Source organism: Otolemur garnettii, unplaced genomic scaffold (genome assembly GCF_000181295.1).
Source record: "Otolemur garnettii isolate 467f Iridium unplaced genomic scaffold, OtoGar3 scaffold00054, whole genome shotgun sequence".
Taxonomy (NCBI): Eukaryota; Metazoa; Chordata; class Mammalia; order Primates; family Galagidae; genus Otolemur; species Otolemur garnettii.
The window spans coordinates 8,657,101-8,676,192 of NW_003852449.1; the positions used below are offsets into that span (position 1 = coordinate 8,657,101).

General features: G+C 40.5%; 1 pseudogene; it reads left to right on the forward strand.

Annotated features, from left to right (window-relative positions):
- Positions 1 to 9,020: 9,020 nt before the first annotated feature.
- Positions 9,021 to 9,515, forward strand: LOC100950614 (annotated as a pseudogene).
- Positions 9,516 to 19,092: the final 9,577 nt, after the last annotated feature.

The window sequence follows — 19,092 nt, forward strand, 5'->3', positions numbered from 1 at the left end:
TGACATGTGGCCACATTTACTTTGAACAACCAAATTCTGGTAGTTAGAATGCTTATTGGCAAAATGCACCAAATTAGACCCTTCCTAATGTCCACTGGTTCTTTCTGTGAGATCCTGAAATACCCGCGATCCAGTTTGCTATTTGGTGCCGGCTTCCCACTGGCAGTGCCTGTTATCAGAATGCTGACACCACGTCAAGGGTGTTGCCTCAAAGTGCTTCCTGTCTTTGGCATGTCACAGTGTTTCTGGATGCCCTGTGGAGGTGGGACGTCTAACTTCTTTCCTGCTGACTGTCACACTTTGTTGCCAGGGCCTAGAAACTCTCTCTGGGACAGGTCCTGATGTGAGTCTCTTGGCTACGATCTTAATGAATCTCATGTGAAATAAAGTCTTCCATTGTTCTCAGTGGTCATCATCCTTTCCCCTTTCTCAAATCCCCTCGCTCCCAAACCAGCAAATCCTCCGTTGCACTCCAGCTGAAAAAATAAAGCTCTTGGAGAAATATAATCAAAGAAAACAGATGCCAGGAGGGATAAGGGATATGGGAGAAGAAAGCTGGGCTTTCACAGCACCTGACTCCCACTCAATTGAGGCAAAAGTGCCTCGATAAGCTCAGAAAAAGGGCTTGGTAAAACGTAAACCCTCACTTGCATTAAGGCCCTTTTCTCTCTTTATTTTCAACTCTCCTTGGTTCTCCTGTTTCTTTAGAGCTGACCTCTGCCAGGAGAGAGGCTAAAAGCCACCATGCAGACAGTCTAGAAGAGGTGAGTGTCAGGGAAATGGACTTCCCAGGTCTCTGTGTCTCTGAAGCGCAGGGCACCGGGCACCGGGCACCGCAGAGATCAGGCTGTCAGCAGACGTTACTGGTGCCCTACTGCTGCCACTCTGCCCCGAAGGGAGAGGAGCCAGTCAGTTGGGAAACAAACAAGAACTATAAGTTAAGGGTGAGAAAACCAACAGGACCAGAGGAGTCTGGATTAGCTGCTGGAAGCTGGGGCCTCTCAAAACACTCCGGAGCTTTTTTCCATAGGGAAACTGAACTGACATGATGTGAGTCAGGTGCCTTTGTTTTATTCTGTCCTGCTTAGGAAAGGCAATTGCCAGGGAAGTTGCTTTGAATCCTGCTCTCACAGGGGATGGATGAGCATACAGATAATCTGGGAGTCCAAATTGGATGATCGTGTTCCTTGATGGGAATCCCAGGATGACCTGTAGGTGTGGTTAAAGCTTTGTCTTGTGTGCCCATAGGCCTGAGCTACAAAGGATGCCTCCAAGAAGGGAAGGGGACTTGTCTGATCTCCCTTCTCATGGCCAGAAAATGGGGTCCCCCGGCCAAGAGGCGCGCGTTCAGTCAGCTGGGGAGCTCAAGATTTTATTTTAGCTCACAGTTGGGAGACCTAAAAATTTAATTTAAGGTGTTTGCCTGGAAAAAAAAATCCAAATTTGTTTTTAAGTAACTGAATTTGAGCTCCAGGGATTCAATTTAGTACAGTCTCTCAGAATGCATTAATATATAAACAGGTTAATGATGGGCAGTGAAATGTAATTAGCAAGTGAATTTAAACATTTTTTTCTAACAAATCCCTGGACTAGATTTTGTGTTTTAGCAGGATGTTTAGCAGACACATGTTAGCTTTTCAGGTGATCTGGGACCTATAATAAGCAGGGTTGCTCTAAAATGAAATGGTTTGTGACACAGGGTGGACATAAAGTTGGTGTGCAATTTACAATAGTTTAACATAGTCAATTGCACACGAACTTTATGGACACCCTGTATTTTATTGATTAGTATACAAGTTGGCTAACAGAAATCAAAATCAAAATGGCTTAAAGAAGATAGGAAATTTTTCTTCCTCTTCCAAATTCTGAGTTGGAAGGCAATTGGGGTGCCAGTTTTATCTGTGAGACAGCTAATGACCCCAGGCATCTTTTAATTCACTACTCTACAATCTCGGTGGGAACTTCAGCTGCCTGTTCCAAGCTGGTTTACCACCAACATGGGGAAAAAAGTGGAAGGTGAGTGGCCCCAGTGACGCTCACATGACCGTGACCTCAGGAGTGATGCTCATGTGACCGTGACCTCAGGCCATCCTGTTGGCTGCCGGGGGACGCTAAGGAGTAGAGAACAGAGTCTACACCTCGCCACAAGGGGGCTGGGGAACACGGTCTCTGGCTGGGAAGCAGTAGGCTCAACCTAAACTTTGAGGACTGGTAATATTAAAAGAGAGGGATAATGGGTATTGAAGGGCAATTAAGAGTTTTCATCACAAATGTGCAGCCTCAAAGACATCAATATTTTCTGTTGATCCCTAGTCTCTACTTGAAGTAAATCAATCAATGTTTTGAATTAAAGGCAAGGAAGAATGCCAACAACTCTGAAATTCTTTCCTAGCAGAATCAAGCCGGTGAGGAGGCTATAAGCATCGTATCTACTGTGGCAGGCTTTTAATTCATAGTTCATGTGTGTCATAATACATTTGTGGGGTAAAAAAAGCAGCAGCTGAGAGGCAGCAGTAGCAGTGTTTGGGCTGTGGCATCCTGCTTAGACACAGTAAAAACGCTTAAATGGCAGGGCCAACATCCACACAAGTTCCTCAGCAGCTACCCACAATGCTTAAAAAACGGGAAATCAAACCTCTCTGGAATTGTGCCCGAGGAGCAGAGGCCCGGGTTGCTTTTGCATTACTCACCGTTGCTTATAGTCACTTCCTAGGGAAATTTCCTGTCTGTCCCGATTTCGTTACAGTTGCTCTTTAGGAAGAGAAAACAACTCCCGGGAAAATGAAATCCTTTCAAGTTTTTTAACAGGCTTCTGTTGACCCAGCGACCGCTGACTTCAGATCAACCAGATTTCCCTGCTTGTTTGTCCAGATTCTCTGTCACGTGGTGACTAATGCGTATCTTTCGACATTTCACATAGATGATTAGAAACACCTTTAGGCAAGGGATGACATCAGAATAACTTACATCCGAAATCCTGTTATTCACTGAGATTAATTAACAGTGTGGCATTCGGGGAATTAGCAGCACAGCTCCTCTGGATGCTGGCTGCAGTTTGTGTCCCCTGCGGGGGTGACACTGAATGAAATCTTGCAAGTCATTTCAAAATAAAAATAACTCTCTGCCAGAAGTAAATGTGCACTGAGCCAGTCCTAGCAAATGCTTTTAAAAAATTGCTTGTAAAGCGCCCTTGTTTGCGTGTGTTAGATTTCGGTTAGCTTTGCTCTAATTAGAAGTTTATAACCAACCTGAGAGTGAAGGCAGCTTAGCGTCTAACGCTGCGTACAAAAACATTTTCTTCCGGACTGTCTGAATGGCTTTGCTAAGGAAACGGCTCTCTGAACTCATTGGCATGTAGGTGGTGTGTCCAGCCCGATGCCACATCTTGATTTGCCTCAGTCACTCGTGGTGTAAACCTGTTGCTTTAGTGTAATTATTAATAGTGCCCTTTATACTCCTCCACAGTGTCCCTGTTTGGATGAGAAGTTACATGGTCCCTGTAACTGTAATGAACCTGGAAGTTAAAGATACATATTTTTTAAAATAGTCCACGTCCCTAGAGAAGCTTCTTAATGAGTGGATGTAATGGTTGAAGGTTTAGCACTTGATGGGGGATATGAGAAATGTGAGCCGAGGATAAGGGCACTTCCTCCCTCCAAATCCTGAGCACAGTGTTCAAGTCTATTACTGGAAACTTGAACTTCTGGCTTTCATAGACTCCATAGTTAAAGATCCATGGCATTGTCAGAATTTATAGTTTTAGCACACCCCAGAACCGGACTGCTTTGGGCCCACTGTACCGCTACCACATTTTAGTGGTACATTGTTATTACTTAACTCTTCTAAAGTCTCAGAAACTATGATTTCTGCTCACAGAAGCTAATGCCTGTATTCCTGTGCCCCCTCACGTTGTTAGAGAATTTGGAACTTGAGCCTTGAGGTAGTGTGTGTGCCTTCATGTACTAGGTGCTCAATAGATATTTGTGTAGTTGAAAGGCACCCTTTTTCTAAAGAGTGCTTATGAGTCACAAATTATTTTAACTTTTAAGCTATGCCTTCTAAAGAACTGTGTAGAATTTGAGGTTTTACCTTACTTACAGGTTGACAAATTAATCTGCCCTAGGTTAATGCATGTTGACCAAAGACATAAAACTTCTGAGTCAGGAAAAAGAACATTACTCAGGACAATAGGAACTTATAGGTCTATCTGTCTGTCTAGTATCTATCTATCTACCTATCTAGTATCTATCTATTATCTATCTATCTATCTACCTATCTAGTATCTATATATCTATTATCTGTAGAGTTATTATGGATTGCCTCGGGGATTATGGACACTGAGAAACCTCCAGCTTATAGAAAACAAGTTGTGTGTCTTTTTTCACCACACAGGCACAAAAAGGAAAATGGTAAGGATGTGAGATGATGTATATGTCAATTAGCTTGATTGGGGATATTACTTCACAATGCATGTGTATCGTGGAGAGAACTCTCTCTCCCTTTGCCTGGGAAGGTTCACTGAATGATCAACTCACAACAAGGCAGATTAACAAGAGGAAAAGATTTATTTGCCATTCCACAGGGGGAATCACAGAGTGACTACCCAATATTTTAATGGGGCCTAGAAATTTATATACCCTCATTTTAGGGGGGCAGGGGAGATGAGGAATATAGAGAATTCTGTTTAGGAGCAATAAATGGTTACTGGAGAGAATGAATAGATACCTAGGAGAAGGAATGGATGGGTGCAACAGATTGATGATTTGCAAACCATTCTCTTTGGAAATTAAATTAACTTGATATGGAGGTATTATATTTAATTTGATTTTCTTTTTTCTTTCTTTCTTTTTTTATTTTTTGGATAGAATCTCAGACTGTTGCCCAGGCTAGAGTGCCAAGGCAGTAACCTAGCTTGCAGCAACTCCTGGGTTCAAGGAATCCTTCTACCTTAGCCTCCCGAGTAGCTGGGATTAGGCACCCTCCACACTGCCTGGATAGTTTTTCTATTTTTAGTAGGGGTAGTGTCTCACTTTTGCTCAGGCTGGCCTTGAACTCCTAGCTGAAGGGATCCTCCTGCCTTGACCTCTCAGAGTGCTAGGATTACCAATGCCCAGCCTAGGTATTGTATTTGAAATAAGTTTGGCCAGGCCTAGTTGCATTTTTGTCCCTCTTTCCTGTAATATATTGAGATAGCAGGGAGGGAAAGGGAAGTCACTCTTTTTGAAGGATTTATTTTATTTTTTTGTGAAGAGGGAAACCCACTTCTAATGCCTTTTGATCTCTAAGGGTCTTTAATTCAAATTACTCTTTATACCAAGGAGTCATATTTTGTGGTGAAGTTTCCTGAGTCACTTCAATATCAAAACATTGATTTGTACGCCTTAAGTAAATGTAATGTTTACTTGTCATTTATACCTCAATAAAGATAAAAATAGAAAAAGTACTGCATGAGAGATGAATCATTTTTAAGAAGAACTGGGATAAAAAAATAATCTGGGCCGAAAGCTGTCAGTGCCACTGCTGGCAAGACATGCAGAGACATGAGAGAACCCAGGAGAATTGTCTCTCAACGTGTCTGAGGCGTGAGTCTCTAAGTAAACACGTAATTTGGTGTTTAACACTAGCTGTCAATCGCTAAACCTTCTTTTCCCAATCAGCTGCAATCATAGACTAGGAAAAAATTATTCCTGTTTTTGACAGTATCCTTATTTTACCAAAAACAAACAGAAAGGAATGCATGTGAGGGCGGCACCTATGGCTCAAGGAGTAGGGCGCTGGCACCGGCCCCATATACTGGGGGTGGCGGGTTCAAGCCTGGCCCCGGCCAAAACTGCAAAAAAAAGGAATACATGTGAGAGTCTGTTGAGATTTTATCTGCTCTTCTTTCTTGTTGTATTACAGACCTAGCAGTAGTGTCCAACCTTTGGCTTATTTGCCCCAATTGGAAGAAGAAGAGCTGTCTTGGGCCACACATTAAATACACAAACACTAATGAAAACTGATAAGCAAATAACAAAGATTTGTGCATATGTTTTGTGACATCTGCCACCCCAGAAAAGCAAAAAAGTCTTCACAGAATCTGCATGAAGACCACGGGCAGCAGGTTGAACACGCCTGGGTATTGCATAGGTAATTAGAGAGCACAGGCGCTGTCTTTGAGTAATTCATGTAACCGAGGGGTAAAATAAATAACCACCCCAGGCATTTATTTAGCAAGGGGATGGTTTGCTTTGCTTGTACAGAGAAGAAGGAATGTTAAAGATGAATGTGATATTTGATGCCTGGAAGGTGCCTCCAGCAGTAACCGTAGCTCAATGAATATTTTGACTTGATGACTGAGGTCGCCAGATGTTTTTGAATCTTTCATTTCCTTATACGTATTCTGCTTCAGCATGTTTGTCTCTCTCTTCCTTTCATTTCCTTAAAACCTATAAACTCCTATTGATTCTGAATTCGAATAATCCAAAACCCCAGACCCTAAACTTTTTGGGGGGGAAGGATATAAAGTTTATATTATACTTTTATAGATCTCTGGAAAAACATAATCAGAATAGGAAGACAACACGTGACAAAGTCCCAACAGGCACTCAAAAGCATAACGTCCACAGCACGTTGTGGGGTCAGAGCAAGCTCAGTTCATCTACCTCTTTCTAGTGATAAATAGGACAAGTGTAACCATAACGAGTACTGTTTGTTGAAGGCAAATTATCTGCAGGGTACGTGCCATGTGCCTTACATGCTATTTCCAGTCTTTAGAGAATCCTGCAGGGAAGGCTTAGTCTCCATTTATAGACCAGATTTGAGGTCCAGAGTTTAAAGTCACCTGCCGTAGGTAAAAACTCCAAGCCGTTGATTGGCCCCCATTTCTTTTGAAAGATCAGGATAGAGGTCCTTATGTTTATGATGGCATGTGAAAACTGATAAATCTAAGTATGCTATGTTTTACCATTTTTTTCTCAAAGTATTTGATTTATTTTTACATTTTAGGTAAACAAAGGCATTTATTATACATTTAAAATACCGAACATATGAATACGTACATGTAACACATATATGCAAGTATGTGGCTCCTTCTGCCTCTCAGTCTGTGTATGTATGCATATATAATTTCAGCAACAATTGATGACATGAATTTTTTTTTCTTCCTGGAATCTTTTTCTGACATAGTTCATTATTACTTACCCTTCTCTGATCACTTAAAGCTTTCTTAAGGCCTCTACCAGAGCACTTCACATAATGGCTTGTAATTAATGATTTCGGAGACTACTCTGCTTTTGAAGACCCTTGGACGGGGACCGTTTCCTATGTATGTCTGTATCTGTGTGTCTAGCCTCGTGCCTGGAATTCAGTTAGTGATTAGTATTTGTTTTTGAATGACATAAAAGTGACTAGTTTACTCTGTGTATTTTTGGCACAGCTACGGCCTTTCATTTTCTCAAGTAATTTAGACAAAGCATTGTTGTAATTCACCAATGTTACTTTAGTAGCTTTGAGAAGTCACTTTGAATCTTAAAATAACTTGCGTATTCTGTAGAAATTCCTGACTAACCTGGGAGATAAACCATACTGTTTCTTTTCTGTGACCTATTTCTTTCCAGCATGGCCTTATACTGAAGAACACAAAACCATACGCCTCCGAGGAAATCTGAGCGGTTATATAATCTATTGCTTTGTCATTAGGGCAGCTTGAAACTTGAACCAGATTAGACACTTTCCTCAAACACTGCCTGAAAAGAGAATCCTACAGCTTTACTTGGCACCGTGTTCTGCAGTTTTGTGTCACAGAGAAGATGTTTTTGACGCATAATCTGGATCCTCCAATTTGGACTTTAAGCTCTGTAGCTTAGGCCAAATGTTCTACGGAAGTGTGGAAACTCTTTACTGCTTTTGTAGTAATCAAGGTAGGCTATATCACGCTCCTCAAACAAACAACTGCCAAGTTCAGTGACTTAAAGCCACAAAAGTGTTTTCTGTTATTGTTTTTTTCTCACTCACAGTGTATGTTCATTGAAGGGAGCTCTGGGGCCTTGCATTGCTTTGTCTGGGACCCAGGATGAGGGGAAGCCACTGTCTGGAACATGGCATGGCTGAGGGTGAAGACGGGTGAGGAAGTGGGCCCTCATCAGACAGGAAATCTGCCGACACCTGCATCTCAGACTTCTCAGCTTCCAAAATTGTGAGAAATAATTTCCTGTTGTTCATGAGTCACCCAGTTTAGGGTGTTTTGTTACAGACTCACCCATTCTGGACATCTGACCTCTACAGCAGCCAACAGGAAATTAATACAATAGTTGGTGACATTGCCTCTGTGTCTTCTGCTCTGGTCACTCTGCCCAACCTGCTCTCTCCAAGGTCTCCATGACTGAGAAATGCAAATCAAAACCACAAAGTGATATCTCATCCTGGTTAAATTGGCTTTCATAAAAAAAAACACAAAAGCCACTTAAACCCAGGCAGTAACAAGTGCTGATGAGGTGGAGGAGGAAGGAGAACCCTCGTACGCTGTTGGAGGGAATGTAAATTACTGCACCGCTATGGAGAACAGGATGGAGGTTCCTGAGAAAACAAAAATAGCACTACCATGCGATAAATGGTCCCAATGATAGGTGTGTATCCAAAGGAAAGGAAATCATTGTTTTGAAATCTGGGGCGGCGCCTGTGGGTTGGTGGGTGGGCACTGGCCCCATATACTGAGGGTTGCGGGTTCAAACCCAGCCCTGGCCAAACTGCAACAAAAAAAATAGCTGGGTGTTGTGGTGGGTGCCTGTGGTCCCAGCTACTCAGAAGGCTGAGACAAGAGAATCGCCTAAGCCCAGGAGTTGGAGGTTGCTGTGAGCTGTGACACCATGGCACTGTACTAAGGGTGATAAAAAGTGAGACTCTGTGTCTACAAATAAACAAACAAAAAAAGAAAAGATCTCTGCGCTCTCACCTTTGTTGCAGCACTATTCACAATAGCCAAGATTTGGAATCAACCTAAGTGTTCATCAACAAACGGATGAATGGGCTCTTTTCACAAGATGGCGCTGAAAGCGAAGAAGGAATCTCCTGCCCTTCCCAAAGCCGAAGCCAAAGCAAAGGCATTGAAGGCCAAGAGGGCAGTGCTAAAAGGCATCCGTAGCCACAAAAAAAAGAAGATCCGTACATCACCCACCTTCCGGCAGCCAAAGACTCTGAGGCTCTGAAGGCAGCCCAAATATCCTCAGAAGAGTGCCCCCAGGAGAAACAAGCTTGACCACTATGCCGTCATCAAGTTCCCCTTGACCACTGAGTCTGCCATGAAGAAGATAGAAGACAACAACACACTGTGTTCATTGTGGATGTCAAAGCCAACAAGCACCAGGTCAAACAGACTGTGAAGAAGCTTTATGATATTGATGTGGCCAAGGTCAACACCCTGATCAGGCCTGATGGCGAGAAGAAGGCATATGTTCGACTGGCTCCTGATTATGATGCTTTGGATGTTGCCAACAAAATTGGGATCATCTAAACCAAGTCCAGCTGGCTAATTCTAAATATATTAACTTTTAATAAATTTGTTTTAACAACAAAACAAATGGATGAATGAGGAAATTGAAGTACATATACACAACAGAATATTATATAGCCCTAAAAAGAATAAAATCCTGTCATTTGCAAAAACATGGATGGAAATGGAGACCATTATGTTAAGTGAAATAAGCCAAGTACAGAAGGCAAACAGTGTGTGTTCTCACTCATATGTAGGAGCTGAGTATTAAAACAATTGATCTCACGGAGGACGAGAGTAGGATGATGGTTAATAGAGGCTGGGAAGGGTGATGGGGAGCAGGTATAAAGTGGGGATGGTTAATGGGTGCAAAACTATAGTCAGGTGGAATGAACAAAACTTGATAGCACAGCAAAGTGACTATAGTCAAATATGTTATGGTATATTCTAAAATAACTAAGAGTAGGATTGGAATGTTCCTAACACAAAGAAATGACAAACACCTGAGGTGATGCTCGTTACCCTGATTTGATTAATTCACACCGTATGCCTACATCAAAACATCACATGTGCCCTATAAAGATATACAGTTACCCATAGTGATTAAAAATACATATTAGAAAAATGATCTCTATGATCTAGAGCCACTGACTTCTTTGGAATTGTGTTGGATATGAGGTTTTATGAGGAAGCTTTTCTTCGCAGAAAACACTACTCAGAGTAACTACCAACGTTGATATTAAATATTGTCTTACTAGCTGGGCGTGGTGGCTCATGCTTGTAATCCTAGCACTTGGGAGGCCTGAGGGTGGATTGTCTGAGCTCACAGGTTCTAGACTAGCCTAAGCCAGAGCAAGACCTTGTCTCTAAAAAATAGCCAGGCATTGTGGGGGGTGCCTGTAGTCCTAGCTACTTGGGAGGCTGATGTAAGAGAATCACTTGAGCCCAAGAGTTTGAGGTTGCTGTGAGCTGTGATGCCACGGTACTCTACTGAGGGCAACAAAGGGAGACTCTGTCTCAAAAAAATTTTTTTTTATCCTATTTATTGTATTTACAAATAAAAAATACAAACAATAACAAATAAAACAATAGTTCTTCCTTTAGCTCTCAGGTTCACCTTACAAATTTTATTCTTTATAAGATAAGCAAATTTTAGCTTTCACTTTTCAAGGGGCTTTGATTAGGATTTGAGATTATTTGCAAATTTGGTTGATTCAACTTACTTTTGTTAACTACAGGTTAACATTTCAACCTGTATTTAAAAATATAATAGCTTTGATTTGTCCCATAAATACTACAATTATTTATTACTATTTTTACAAATAAAATCTTCTTAGGCTCTTAATTATTATAAATCTAAAACTAACTAATAAACTTATGGACTTGGTGAAATTTAATTTCCTTAAGAGTAAGATGCCAACTAAAACCACCAGTCTAAATCCATTATTCAATTATGCGTTTTAAATTGGAATTATAAGTCTGAACTACTATTCAAATAGGCCAAATGTTCTTAAATGATACATGTACACATAGATAAAACCCATATGTAAAGAAATACGACGACTAGGGCCATGATTTTTAGAAACATTTCTGAACTAATTTAAGATCTTTTGGGGGATGAAGACTGTTTACTCATTTAGGAAACTCCTAAGTTTTCTCAAACAATTTTAAGAGATCACTTTCGATCTGACTGAAACTGCACAACAAGAGATTTTGGCTAAGACACAAACTGGGTTCTTGTTATTGATACTGACAGGATGTATCACTGTGATTTATAGGAAATAATAGAGGTGCTAAAACAATCCAGCTCTTTCCTACACTTAGACGTGTGACTCTGAAGAGTCAATTTGGACTGCTGCTCCCCTCCTTTCCCCACTCACAAAATTCTTCATTTTGATCATGTCTTTAACATGATGGTCCACAAACTAGTTTTTCTATGAAAATTCACTCTAATGCAGTGGTTCTTAAGCTTCCTAATGCTGTAATGTATCTTCATTGTTAAAAATGGGTTATGACCCACAGGTTGAGAACCGCTGCAGTCTAATGGTTATTCTCTTAAAAAATTCTCCGTTTAAAATACTTTGGGCAATACTGTTTTCCTGGCTCACTCTGGGAGATTCTTGGTTCACGTTAGTAAAAAGCCTTTAGAAATCCTCTGGGGAAGATGTTTGTTCATCTTGGTCTGACCTAGCATTTCAAAAACTAAATGAGCAAGAACCATTCCCCCTCCCATCACTTATGAACCCCACAGAATTACCGGCTTGAGCAGGGCTGCTCGACCCTGCTCCTTTCTATTCTAATTACGCTCACTTAGCTCAGGTTTTATCATCTCCCACCTAGGCGAGCCTAGTAGGTCTGCTAAATAGAATCTCTGCTGCTTTTCTGTCTCATCTTCAATCTACCCTTTAGATGCTGCTGGGGTAATCTTTGCATAACACATTTCTAAGCCCTTCCCTTCTCTACGCAGGAGCAGCGGAGCAGATTAGGAGTCCGGGGACCTTTACTCATTTCTTGGCTTTGCAGTGTAATTCTCGCTATCTGTCTGGGCTTCTGTTTTTACAACTGAATCATTGGCAGGATGTTCTAGATGGCCCTTTAGTTCCTTTCAACTATAAAATTCTGTATTTTGTGAAAGTACAAATCCCTTCTTTGGCGTCTCACGAAGTTACCTTGGTTTACATCTTTCTAACTTCATTTACCATTTTCTTTTTTTTTGCAGTTTTTGGCCACCTCCGGCATAGGGGCCCGGCACCCTACTCCTTTGAGCCACAGGCGCTGCCCTTATTTACCATTTTCTTTTTCTCTTGAACTCTATAGTCCAATCAAATCAGACTTCTGCTTACTGTCCTCTGTTTCTCATGCCATTGAAACTTGTTTCCTTTAATCCGTATCTCCCTTCTATCTTAGATTTCCTATGTCTGCCTCTACAATTCCTAGTTAACATTTTTGTTTTTGAGACTGGGCTTTGCTCTGTCGCTCAGGCGTCATCATAGTTCACAATAACCTCTAACTCCTGGGCTCAAGTGATCTTTCCGCCCCAGCCTCCTGAATTGCTGGGACTATAGGCATGTACCACTACACCTAGTTGTTTTTCTTTTTTTTTTTTTTTTGGTAGAAGCGGGTCTCCAACTATTTTGCCCAGGCTGGTCTTGAACTCCTGGTTTGGAGCGATCCTCCTGTGTCTGCCTCCCAAAGTGCCAGGATTATAGGCATGAGCCATCACACCCAGCCCATAGTCAACTTTTAAGAGACATCTCAGTTACTCTTTCTTTTAGGAAAATCTTAACACTTTGCTCATCAGTTGGGATTTCTTTCAACTGCGACTCTAAGAGCTCTTTCTACCTCCTTTCTCGATCCTATTGTTCTGCCTTGATGTACACTGATGTGAACGTCCCATTCACCCCAGAAGCTGTAAGTAAAATCAGTAACTTCCCCCTCACAGGCTCTAAACAGACATCAGCAGCTGCTGGCTTGTACATCTGTATTGTCCCCAGGGCAGCTATTGCCAGCCCTTGAAATGGTGGAGTGCTAAGTTGATAATGTTTAATTGAGGAGTAAATTTTGATCTTTTAGGGATGTGCTGAAATAAAATAGAAATACTAAATTTCCATGAAAATAAGACATAATGTGAAGAAGAGCTGAAAAAACATTTTTGGGGGGTATATACTAATTAAATAGTGACCTTTTATTGTCAACTATGCATAAAACATAAGTTTGAAAAAATATTCAAACTCTTAGGGCTCAGGTGCTTTCATTGCCTCTTATCCAGATGAAAATCCATTTTCCTTTAATTTTCTCTCATAATGCTTCCTTTGAAAATGGCAAGTTAAGTAAACCATGGTCCCTCTATAGACAGGAAGGACGAAGGCTGGAGTAATCTTGTCTATTTGGCTATTTCATTACCTCCAATTTGTCTTTGTCTGAGACCTGACATCTTCATTTGAACTTCATTTTGTAGGTGTTCCTCCCATATTACATTCCAGGTTCCACAGTAGTCAAATTAAGCCAGAATAATTGTAATTCAGTTCATGGGTTCGACATATTGCTTTTGTAACAAAACAAAAAAGCTTCAAACAGCACTTTTGCGTCTTTCTTATATTTTGTACACATGTGCATGCATTAGAGAAATACAATCCTGCCACCTTAAATCTCTCTTTGTAGATTAAACATGATTCCCCCTCATCTTCCCAAGAGCCTGGGACTAGCCTCTGTCAGGGGATGGCCGCTATGATTAGAGAAGGGAGCAGTGTCGTGCCTGCCATTTGAATAAGGATTTAGTGAGGTCCATAACGCTGAGCTAGTCAAAGGGGAAGCTTGAAATATACATCAAAGAGAATTTAATCTAGGCAAGGCTAAAAATCAAAAGGCCCATTTCATGGAGGAGTGCTAATAAAAAATTGTGGAGCGTGAAAAAGAGACTTATTATCTGGAAAAAAAAAAAATAACCAGCCTGAGAAACGTTAGCTGGTGACAATCACTATCCAAGATTTCATGTGCATCAATGGACTAGTGGTCACCCTGAAGAAGTACGTGCTAATTTAATGGCTTTCTTGGTGGAGGTCTTTTAGAAGTTGTCAGCAGTTACTGATAACTAGAGCTTGGGAATTTACTTATTAAGTGAGAATGATGATGATCATGATATGAATGTCATTGGGATACTCACTGATGACATTGAGACTATCCAGGGTCATGATATTGGTATCACTGTGATCTGGGAGCGTCTGTATCACATTCAGAAACGTGCATTCTGGATGCACAATTTCCTTTGTTGAGTTATGGCTAGTGGTATAGACTGAATGTATGCGTCCCAGCAAAATTTATAAATTGAAACCTAATCACCAGTGTTATGGTATTCAGAGGTGGGGCATTTGAGGGAGGGTAGAATCTTCATGAACTGGATTGTCCCTGCACAAAGGAGAGCTCCCTTACCCAGACTGCTCTCTGGGAACCAAGATTCCAGCCCTCACCAGGCACCCAGTCGGCTAGCACATTCTCCAGAGCTATGAGACATAAATGTTTGTAGTTTGAGTCACCCCGTCTATGGTATTTTTGTTATGGCAGCCCAATGGACTAAGAGAGTAACTCACTGTAACTTTTAGGCTAGCTGTCTTGGTTGAAGCTTACTAATTAAGAGATTGAAGCCAATGTCATTAATTCTATTTTTTAGTTTTTTATGTTTTTTTAAGAGTAGAATCATGTTTATTTTTTCTTTCCTTTTCTTATTTCCATGTATTATGTAGGTATAAATGTTTTTGGTTACACAGATTGCTTTCATAATGCTGGAGTCAAGGTCCTAAGTGTGGCCATCACCCAGATGGTGTTCCTTGTACCTGTTAAGTAAGTGTTTGCTCATCTCCCCCTTCCCCTCCATCTGCTTGATTTCCATTGAATTTATTCCTTCTATTCACATGTGTGCTCACTGGTTAGTTCTAATTTCATAGTGAGTACATGTGGTGTTTGTTTTTCCATTTTTTAGACACTTCACTTAGGATAATGGTCTCCAGGTCTATCCACATTTTTGCAAAAGGCATTAAACCTTCTTTCTTCATGACTGAGTAGTGTCCATGGTATGAATACTCATACACCACATTGTGTGAATCTACATGAATTTATGGACACTTAGGTTGACTCCACATCTTTGTAGCTGTGAATTGTGCTATAATGAACAGTTGAACACAAGTGTCTTTTTGAAAATATGATTTCTTTTCCTTTGGGCAAATACCCAGTAGTGGGAATTGCTGGATTGAATGGCAGGTCTGTTTTTAGGACTCTCCATACTGTTTTCCATAGAGGTTGTACTAATTTGCAGTCCCACCAACAGTGTTTTGAGCAGCTGAATAGCTTCATTTTCACCTATAAAACAGGTCCCTGATGTAAAGGCCTTTTAAATTATGATATGCAGAGTCAACTAACTATACACAGGGCATGCTCAGCTCATTGAAATAAAGGATTTCTCTATAATTGTATTATTTATTTCTATATATTGTGTTTATAGTACAATGTTTAGGAAGAAACCTTTTGTAATTATTTGAGAAAATATGTCCAGTATATCTTAAAATAGGAGATGCTTAGCAAGATAGTGAAAGAACTATTTTTAGTGTTTGGACCTGCAAATTAATTTTATTTAAACAATTACTATCAGGTTGAATAAGTAATCTTCAGTAAGTACGTATGTTGTGCCCTTTTGGAGGGGTCAGCTTTAGAAGACATTTTATAAAATTTCTATCTGCTTAACAACCAGAGATCTCTGACTTTGAAAACGTATTTGCTTAAATTACAATATAACAAAAGAAAGGTGACTTTCATTGCAGTTCCCATGGAATCTGGGATACCATTATACTTTTAGCAATAAAATTCTTGGAAGGTTTGCTTTGGTAGCTAAGTTCATTGCTTGTGAAATGCATGACACACAACTTAGAATTCATTCTGGCAAAAAAATAAATGTTAAGATACAACATGTTCCGGTATCAAAGCTAAAATTCTTCACCATATGTAAGTGTCTTTTATGCACAATACAATGGAAATTGATGTTCATGATTATGCCTATGAGACATTCCAGGATATAAAGAAGGTGCCAAATTAATAAAAGTTAAATTGTGTTTGATGCAGTTTGGGGGTTGTGTATTTGTATTCTGTTTGACAAATGATTGTTCATATGTGGCATAAGCAGTGACTTTCAATTTCCCAGAATAGAGCCTATAAAACTCTATAAAACTCATAGAACCCAGGAACAGATTGAGATCACAAAGTATATTTGTATATCAATTTGTTTTGAACTAGGAAAATATGTTTCTATGAAAACAATGTTATGTTGCTTATACAGACAAATTTATTGTGAATATATTATGTGCCAGACAGTACAAAAGAAAGATGACTAACACTTTCTCAAAGGCCTGAAAATATCATGAGGGCAAGAGATATGCAGCAGCGGAAGAGCATAGTCGAGGTGAATGTCCTTTGAGGACATAAGTGCTTGTGTACATAGGTCATTCTAGGGGCCAGGAAAGCCTTTCCTACCAAGGCAATGCATAAGTAATTTTAAAGAATAAATGAATGTTATCACACTGGCTGTCTGAGGAAGAAGGAGGACCTTAGAGGAGAGGACAGCTATGGGAAATCATGGTGGCATAAAAGAGTAGGGTATATGCAGGTAACTACTGGTGGTTTGATGTACCCAAAGCATTGGGACTGGTGAGAAGAGTGGGACAGTGCATTGGCTATATCACTTAAAAGCTGCAGGCAATCATTTTACTGTGTGGAAATTTGTACTAGATAGTTTATCACAACTCAATTTATAATCACCAAGATATGAAAACAACCTAAATAAGAAGAGATTAATAAGCTGTGTTAGTATACCATGGAAAAAAGATGGAGACCTTACATCTTTTGTACTAACCTGGGTGGAGGTGAAGCACATTCTTCTCAGGAAAGTATCTCAAGAAAGGAAAAGCAAGTAACCAATCCTTGCTCAATACTAATATGAAGCCAGTAGATGATCTTAGACATGACCACATGAGAGAAAAACTCAATTCAATTCAAGATGAGGGGAGGAGGAGAGGGGAGAAGGGAGGAGGATTGGGTGTGCTCCCACTTAGTGGGCGTAATGTAAGGGTATATGGCAAACTTCTTGGGTGCTGGACACAGCTACACGAGGGACTCTAACAAATGTAAACATTGTAACCTAGTTGTTTCTATCCTTGCATTAACATGAAATTAAAAAAAAATGTAACAGGCAGCTTTCGCTATCTTAGTAACTGGTGATTTCGATATCTTAGTAACAGCATCATTAAGTTAAGGCTTTGGAAAGACTGACCACTCTGGGAGCTCTTAAAAGGGCCCAATGAAGGGGTGTCACAGAGGCAGGAAAGCCTGTGCCAGTGCCCAGGTTGAAATGAGGACACCAAAATTGCAGGAAGTCTTATTATCTCTCTTATAAAAAGAACATCTGCCTTTCGGGTTCTGCTTGCATACTATTATCTATAGAGGGTCAGGGTCAGCTCTAGGTCTTTTTTTATTATTTGTTTTGAGATGAGTCTCACTTGTCACCGTGGATAGAGTGCAGTGGTGTCATCATAGCTTACAGCAACCTCAAACTCCTGGGCTCCAGGCATCCTCCTGGCTCAGCCTCCCAAATAGCTTGAACTACAGGTGTGCACCACCACGAGACCTAGCTCTTTGAACACAGCTTGTTCAGCACACCCTTACATTGTGCCCATTACGTGGGAGCACACCCAATCCTCCTCCCCTCTCCTCCTCCTCTATCTATTGTCTGGGAAATAGATACCATGTTGCTCTCCATTTACAGACTACTTCACTATTTTCTCCTGAATCCTGGGGTCCCATGTCCTTTCTCTTTCTTGCAGTGAACCCTGCCCCGCAAACAGAAAAACAAACCCTTGAAACTTAAGAAAAATAGATTCCCATGAGTGTGGGAGATGAGAATGTGAGGATGGCATTGGGGAGGTCTTCAGCTCCTCTCCTGGCATAGTTCTGCTGAGCTCTTCTGGGGCCATTCTTGTTTAACAAATCCACAAGATTCATTTTCTGATTGGATGCTTAGGGAGTGAGAGAAAGGAAAGTGTTTAGGATAGTTAAGGTTTCTGGCTCAGCTGATGAGAGTGTCGCATTGATAGAAGGCACACCGGAGGGGGTATAAAATGTAAGAGAAAGTCGATGTTCAGTTATGAACCTTTGAGACATCCAGGGAAACATCCCAGCAGGCAGTTTTATGGTGCTAGAGTTTCAGAGAGAGGTGGCTGGGAGGGTCACAGGGGAGTCATCTGTACATAGATAGCCTTGAAAAAGTATGACTGATCAGCTTACTCAGAAGACTGATTAAAGTAAAATAGGAAATGGAGGAGATAAGAAATTCAACAGAATTATCTAAGGGGATGCCTTTTGGAGATGTATTCTTTTATTGAAACCAGAGAGATTATTCACCAACTCTAATCCAAGTATTTAAAAATGTCATCTTGAAATGAAGGAATGAAGTTGCCTCCAAAGACACGAGACATCTTGGACCCCTGATGGAAGAGACTTTACATACAGAGTATTGGGCTTGCTGTGACCTCACGTATGATCTATAAATTGCAAAGTAGAATTAGGACATAAGAAAAAGAAGAGGATGTAATAAATGTGTAAATCTGATCAAGGACCATGCTTATCCTGAGAGTGATTTTACCCAACATGGTCAGAACAACTCTAAACTGTAGATAAATATCAAAACTATAGATAAATATGCCAAAGAGAAACAGCCAAAGCTCAGAGGATTCTACAGAATAAATTTACTCTTTCTAAAAATGTCTTTTTCCCCCCTAACAACCATAGGATGCTATGAAATATTTTGAAGCCAGCAATTCTGAAGAAGCCACGCTATTCTGAAAGGCAGATTTCTTCCCAGCAATTATAGCTGGACAAAGTAACATAATAAAAAGAAGCTACAGATAACAAAGTTTTCCTTGTGAAGGTTGTTTGTAGAAATTCTCTTTAATTTTGTTATTTGATAACAATTCTTTCCCCGAGTAAACAACTTTTCAGGGCTGTCCTTCCCCCCAAGTTTGACCCTTTCCGTGAACAAAGAAGTATGATCATTAGCACGTGAAGAGACAACCCCAAGTTCCATG